The sequence below is a fragment of the Scylla paramamosain genome, chromosome 5 (genome assembly GCF_035594125.1).
Source record: "Scylla paramamosain isolate STU-SP2022 chromosome 5, ASM3559412v1, whole genome shotgun sequence".
In the NCBI taxonomy this organism is placed as follows: domain Eukaryota; kingdom Metazoa; phylum Arthropoda; class Malacostraca; order Decapoda; family Portunidae; genus Scylla; species Scylla paramamosain.
In genome coordinates this window covers 550,001-557,500 of record NC_087155.1, presented here as the reverse complement: position 1 = coordinate 557,500, position 7,500 = coordinate 550,001, and the positions used below count along the sequence as shown (strand labels likewise).

The window sequence follows — 7,500 nt, the reverse complement described above, 5'->3', positions numbered from 1 at the left end:
GCCAAGAAATTCCTCTCTTTTCAGAACGTCATTGTACGACAGAGTAGCCAGCTAAACAGCCGAGCCCTCAGCGTGCGCCTCCCGCCGGACAAGGGACCAACACTACCTCATTGAGATCCACAACGAAGGCTCCTCCTACTCACTCCAAGCTTCTGAAAACCGCTTCGACACCCTTCCTTCGCTCATCACCTATTATTCTCAGTGCTGGTGAGGACAGAGAGGAGGCTGGACGTTATGTCTAACCACTGTGCTGCGTATTTTTTGTTCACCAACTCTCCATATCCCAGGATGAAGTTGTGTGGGTGTGTGTGTGTCTGTGTGGGTAGGTGTGTGTGTGTGTGTGTGTGTGTGTGTGTAAAACGTACCCAGGAAGGCCACTCGCGTAATATATATGAGGATTGATTTGCCTTGTTGTCAAGTCATGGCTTTCTTGCAATGCATCCCGAGCTCCTGCAGGTAATAGCGGGACGCGCTCAGTCCAGGGATGATGTAGGAGTGGGTGGCGCCTTCATACCTTTTTGTTGTCTTTTCAGCGAAGAGTTGCTGGCTCAGCTCAAGCTTCCTCGCACCATCCAGGAGGCCAAGACCCGCCATGAACTCGGCTCTCTCTCGCTGCTCGGACAAGGTGAGCATCAAACACTTACGTGGTCGTGAAATGTAATTGAAGTGTAATGAGCGAGAGGAGGATTCTCCACTTCAATGGTGGAATGACCTCTGCCTTTCTACGAATGTGTGGGTAGTTTGATGGCCCGGGAAGTTAATAATCCTTGACTGCAATGCCTCATTCATGACATCTGCTTACCCCAGTGAATGTCCACGATGTCACCACTACGATGGCCAGTTATAAGACTGCCATAGCGACTGAGTTGGTGCAAAAAGTATCCCCTACCTGGCGGACAGTACCTCCTTGCCCACGAGATCATCCCTTTCATTCTGTGTAACTTAATATAATCAAGCGTTGTTGAAGCGTGATCAGACGCATGTTAACGGGAGGTCATTGAACTGAAGAGGGGAAGAGGTTTTGATGGGAGGAGACATTGGTAATACTGCATACTAGTTTCCAGAAGTGTTGGACGTGCTTGAATCATACTTTGTTGTGCAGTATTTTTGAGACATAGACGTTGATTTGGCGCGCTCCAAAAAACACGCGAAAATTTGACTTTCCGGGGAGAATGGTGGCTTCGGCCGCCCAAAACCTGCAGATGGCGCTCTCTCTCTCTCTCTCTCTCTCTCTCTCTCTCTCTCTCTCTCTCTCTCTCTCTCTCTCTCTCTCTCTCTCTCTCTCTCTCTCTCTCTCCCTCTCTCTCTCTCATTCTCTCTCTTCCCCCCTCCCTCCCCTCCCCATTCCCTCTCCCTATTTTCTCTTCCCCTTCCCTCCCTCCCCATTCCCTCCTCTCTCCCCATTCCTTCCCTCCTCTCCCCCTTCCCTTCATCCTTACATTTCCTCCCTCCCTCCATCTCCCTCATCCCTTTCTATTTCATTTTGTTTTTTATTTATTTATTTATTTTTATTTATTCATTTAATTTATTTTTATTTAAGAGGGGTACCTGCCAAGGCCAACAAAATTGGAAAGAAAAAAAATGTTCCCTGAGGCGCCGGTCCCCAAACTGAGTCAGAAACGATTGTCAAAAATTAGAGGATGAGTGTCTTGAAGCTTCCCTCTTGAGAGAATAGTCTTGATAAGCGTCCACAGTGTTAGATGAAGACTTTGACTTGTGTTGATGAGGGGAGTAACAGTCTTCGGAGCTTTGTTCTTTATTAACAATATGTACAGAAAGAAGGGCAAGGAAAAGATGTCTCAGAGTGGTTAGTAATTAAGGAAAGATGTGCCAAACAGTTGTACAAGGGCTTAGCATTGACGTGTTTGGGCAAAGCACCTTATCTTTTTCCGTCTTTAAGGTATACGTGGAAACAATGAAGGAAGTGATGATATTGCGTGGCTTGCATCCGTTGTTGTCATGGTTGGACACAAAACAAGAGTAGAAGAAGAAGATGATAATGTGAAGAAAAGAATACGTTCAAGAAGAATTACTTGAAGAAAAAAAAAGGAGGAAAATGAATATAAAAAAAAGTTGAAGAAAATGATAAGCGTTATGTGATGGTCATTGTCTCTTATTTCCGAACACTCTACTAAAGTGACTCTAAATGAAGTTGATTGTCTAATTATTATTAATTATATTATAGAAGAAAAGGAAAACTGAACACACACACACACACACACACACACCACACACACACACACACACACACACATCACACACACACACACCACACAGCACACACACACACTGAAATATTCTTTTTCAAAATATTTCGCAAGAACACTATCAAGACTTCCGTCATTATGTAACGCATCCATATATATATATATATATATATATATATATAGTATATATATATATATATATAGTATATATATATATATATATATATATATATATATATATAGTATATATATATATATATATATATATATATATATATATATATATATATATATATATATATATATATATATATATATTTAACATCAGGTCACAAGCACACAGCGAACATCAATATGGACCCAAGTCTCAAACTCACACATCAAATTACAATATAGAAATATATCGGTGTATAAATACATCAGATTACAATATAATAAATATATCTCTATACAAGCACAGCCTGTGCTACCTTACAGAACTTTTCAGTCCCATGGATGTACCTGTGTACTGCTTTGTACATAACCATTGCTGCAACCTCTGCTCTTAACCTAATGACATTCATCCAAGTGTCCTTAATTTACTAAGGCCTTAATCCACACTATTTTCTTAATTCAATGTCCTTAATCCACACTATTTTCTTAATTCATTGTCCTTAATCCAGACTATTTCCTTAATCTAGTGTCCTTAATCCAGACTATTTCCTTAATATAGTGTCCTTAATCCAGACTATTTCCTTAATATAGTGTCCTTAATCCAGACTATTTCCTTAATATAGTGTCCTTAATCCAGACTATTTCCTTAATATAGTGTCCTTAATCCAGACTATTTCCTTAATATAGTGTCCTTAATCCAGACTATTTCCTTAATATAGTGTCCTTAATCCAGACTATTGTCCTTAATCCAGACTATTTACTTAATCTACTGTCCTTAATCCAAATTATGTCCTTAATCTACTCTCCTTAATTGTAGATTCCTTAATTATAATATCCTTAACGACAACATTTTCTTAATCAGTGTATAATCCTCAATCCAGTCTATTTTCTTAATTTACTCTCCTAAATCTGTACTATTTTCTTTATCTGCCATCCTTAAGACGGTAGACAAAGTAGATCATCTACTTAATCTACTGTCGTTAATCCAGACTATTTTTTTATTTACTATCCTTAATGTAGACAATTTTCTTCATCTACTATTCTTAATGTAGACTACTTTCTTGAAGTAATATCCTTCATCCAGTCTATCTTCTTAATGTAATATTCTTAATCCAGACCTCTTTCTTAATTTACTATCCTTAATACAAACTATTTACTTGATCTACTATCCTTAATCCAGATTGTTTTCTTAGTCTATCAACCTTGATCTTAATTTCCTTAATCCAGACCATTTTCTTAATCTGTTATCCTTAATTCAGACTATTTTCTTGATTTATTATCTCTAATCCAGTTTATTTTCTTAATCTACTTTTCTTAATTCAGACTCTTTCCTTGATCTACCATCCTTAATCCTGATTTTTTTTGTTAATGCATTAGTCTCAATTTAGACTATTTTTGACTCAGACTTTTTAATCTACTATCCTCAATCCAGACTATTTTCTTAGTCTACTATTCTTAATCCAGGCCGTTTTATTAATTTGATATTTTTATTTTATTTTCCTTATTTTGTTATCCTTAATCTTCATTTCTTAGTGTAATATTTTCCTATGCAGGCTATTTTCTTAACTAATATCCTTAATCCAGACTATTTTCTTAATCTACTATCCTTTATCTTAATAACCTTGATTTACTGTCCATAATCTTCATTTTCTTAGTCTAATATCTTTAATGAAGAACACAGTTTTATATCCTTAAGCCAGACTATTTTTTCTACTCTATTCACTGCTCCTATTTTCGTTTTGGGATCTTCTTTGAGCGGGATTTTTATTCATCTATTTCTTGCCTCTGCTGACCTCCCTGATGGATAACAAATCGAAACAAAACAAAAAAAATCAATCAATCAATAAAATCAAGGCGGAGGCTGAGAGGACGCGGCACCTCTGGGGCGTACGCAGACGGAGGACGTGAGTGAGGATGTCGAAGCGGTATCGTTTTCCGTTGAGCGTCAAGGTCATGGACAAATCATCATAATCTATCGCTGCTTGTAATTTACACAGCAGCGTTCGTCCAAACACGAAATCAAACCAGTGGCGCATGTATATCGTGTCCATCTTTCGCAGAGTGTCTGTGCCGCTGCCAAAGTGCAGCAGGACTCGTTTCGACAGCACAGTCGATTTGCCTGTCCTGCACAGCATCTTGTCCTGACCAGTCTTAGTGATAGAGAATGTTGACGCGTTACCAGTGTTCACCATCACCGTCAGCGGCTCCTCGATGCCTAACGCTCGTGCGGCAAACATGAACGTTTTGCGTTGTGTGTCCGAAGGTTGTCTCCGCCGCAGACGTTTTGGGTGACGCAGGAACAGGGTGCTGCTGTCGTCGGGATGGAACTCCTGCCGCACCTCGGCCTCCTGCAGGCGGCTCATGGACATAACTATTAGGTCCAAGTAGTGCTTCCTCACATCCCCGCGTACAATGACCGTCATGCGCGTGTTGACCGCCACGTAGCGACGCAGCATCACCACCACCTCGTCCAGCTCGATCACGTCCAACTCCAGCATGCCAGCCCAGGTAAACAAGTATTTCTTTACCGTCTCTTGCTTGCCCGTGACGATTCCCAGCCTCCGGGCCAGTGTTAGCCTCATGAGGCTGCATGAGGAGCCGCTGTCAAGCTGGACAAGGCACGGGTGGCTGCGCACGGTCGCGGACACCAGGTTTTCTTTCCCAATATTAAGACGGCACCACCTGCTCACGTTCCTCTCCTTGCTGACTCTCTTGGCATCCACCATCAGCCTCACCACGTCGTCTTTGTACCACCCTCTCATCTTCCATCTCTTGATGCCGTGCTTAACGCATTGACAGCACTCCATCTTCCCCCCCTTCTTTCGTTCTCATCCTGCCCCTCCCCCCTGCTCTTCTTTGCCTGCTTCTCGTCGTCCTCCGCGTCCTGCCTCTTCCTCTTCTTGTCCTGCTTCGCGTCGTCGTCCTTAACCTGCCTCTTCCTCTTCCTGTCCTGCTTCTCGTCGTCCTCCGTGTCTAGCCTCTTCCTCTTCTTGTCCTGCTTCGCGTCGTCGTCCTTAACCTGCCTCTTCCTCTTCCTGTCCTGCTTCTCGTCGTCCTCCGTGTCTAGCCTCTTCCTCTTCTTGTCCTGCTTCTCGTCATCGTCCGTAACCTGCCTCTGCCTCTTCTTGTTCTGCTTCTCGTCGTCGTCATTAACCTGCCTCTTCCTTTTCTTGTCCTGGTTTTCCGTTTCCTCCGTGTCCTGTTTCTTTCTCTTGTTCTGTTTCTCGTCGTCGTCCTTGTTCTGCCTCTTTCTCTTCTTGGTGCGGTCCATAATCGGATGAAAACACTCCACGCTCATCGTTTTCTTGCCTTTGATGTCATTCCCGTCCCTCTGATTTTTGTGTTCTCGCCGGCTCGCGCGATGTTTCATCTCTGCACAGCCTTCAGTGACCGTCTTCTCGTGGCTGGTGCAGTCTTCGAGGCTCTCCAGCCGCCTCTTCTTGTTCTTGGTTAGTTTCTCCTTAGCCTTCCCCTTCTCACCGAGGGTCTCTTGGGCGTCCATTGCTTGTCGTTTCCTCTTGTTGTTGTTGAATCTCGTATTATGGAGTGTTGTGCCTAAATCTTCAGTAGAAAATCCAGGCATTGCACAGTCTTACTGGGAACCTGTTCGTCAGAGGGTATGGTATACCTTTGCGCCCCCTTCTTGGAGCGCTCAGCAGCTTGGAGCTAAAGACTTCGGCACCCACCAGGCGCACCAATCAGAGGCCTCGATTCAAGAATGTGATAAGGTCTTTAGCCAATCAGATACAGGAATGAAACAAAATATAAAATTATGACTATTTTTCATTAGCGGCAGTGATGCACTTTTCAATTAATTATGCTGAATCACTGCAATGAAGACTCCTTTCAATAGCATAGAAGTAATACATTTATATGATTTAGTATATTTAATTCTCTAAATATTAATTTCTATCAGTCACTTATCTGTGTTATTTGGCTCACAATTCATACATCAGCAGCTGTGCACTAATATTGCACTAACATTTGGCGCCACCACGGTCTGCCAGCCATTTAGAGCCGTGGAAAACCTCGCCAACAATGCCCATTCACACAACGTAACTGACGTGTAGTTTTGGCTCAGCTAAAATGACTTCCACTGCCACATTCTCGTGTCACTGTGCCGAGGAGAGCAAGTTCAGTCCCGCGCTTACAATGCCAAGGGTAGAACTCGAGCCGTGACCCTTACGTGCATCAGTGAGGAAGCAGGAAGAGCAGGAGGGGGATCATTATGAGCTGAGGACACAGTATGCTTGGCTTGTGTGCGTTTTAAGCCATTATTATCTAAGTTATAAGATTTTCTTAACGAATGAGTTGGTGCAAGTAGTGTCCCCTACCTGGCGGGCAGTACCTCTCGCCCAAGAGAACATTCCTTTCATTGTCTGTGTAACTTAACGTTGTTGTGGAAAAGGAGGAGGAGGTAAAATTAGAGGGAGTATATATTATCTTGGCAGTTTAGGTAAGAGAGAAAGCAAGAGGAGGAGGAGGAGGAGGAGATTAGCAATAAGTGATATAAATTGATATTAATTGTATGGGTTATGAAAGGAGGAGGAGGTGGAGGAGGAAGAAGACGAGGAGGAGAAGGAAGAGGAGGAGGAGGAGGAGGAGGAGAAGGAGGAGGAGGGAGGAAGGGTGTATGTACGAGTATGTGTGTGGTCTAAAGAGGCTGTAGAAATCTCTCTCTCTCTCTCTCTCTCTCTCTCTCTCTCTCTCTCTCTCTCTCTCTCTCTCTCTCTCTCTCTCTCTCTATTTAAACATAAGTACATTATCACCCGAAGGCGCCATTATCACCCGAAGAGAGAGAGAGAGAGAGAGAGAGAGAGAGAGAGAGAGAGAGAGAGAGAGAGAGAGAGAGAGAGAGAGAGAGAGAGAGAGAGAGAGAAAACATCGTCTCCCTTTCCTCTGATGATGGTGTTACTGCGCCCCTTCCCCTCCTCTCTCTCTCTCTCTCTCTCTCTCTCTCTCTCTCTCTCTCTCTCTCTCTCTCTCTCTCTCTCTCTCTCTCTTCGTATATATTCAAATGAGAGTTTTCTGGATAAAATTCGGTAGGAGGAGGAGGAGGAGGAGGAGAGTAATAAAGGTAATGTATATATGGAACGAGTGATAAATAGAGAGGGAATAAAAGAGAGAAAAGAAAAGATGA

General features: G+C 42.8%; 1 protein-coding gene across 8 annotated transcripts in view; it reads left to right on the top strand.

Moving 5' to 3' along the window:
- The window catches only part of LOC135100385 (ran-specific GTPase-activating protein-like), a 63,982-nt gene that overhangs the window by 18,182 nt on the left and 38,300 nt on the right, over positions 1 to 7,500 (top strand). For 5 of the 8 annotated variants that reach the window (XR_010268649.1, XM_064003214.1, XM_064003207.1 and 2 more), the window contains exons 2-3: positions 25 to 207; positions 534 to 625. The gene's annotated coding sequence lies outside the window, so the exon portion shown is untranslated. Of the gene's footprint in view, positions 1 to 24; positions 323 to 533; positions 626 to 7,500 lie in introns of those variants that run through there. The other 3 variants (XM_064003213.1, XM_064003211.1, XM_064003212.1) reach the window with 3 other exon arrangements.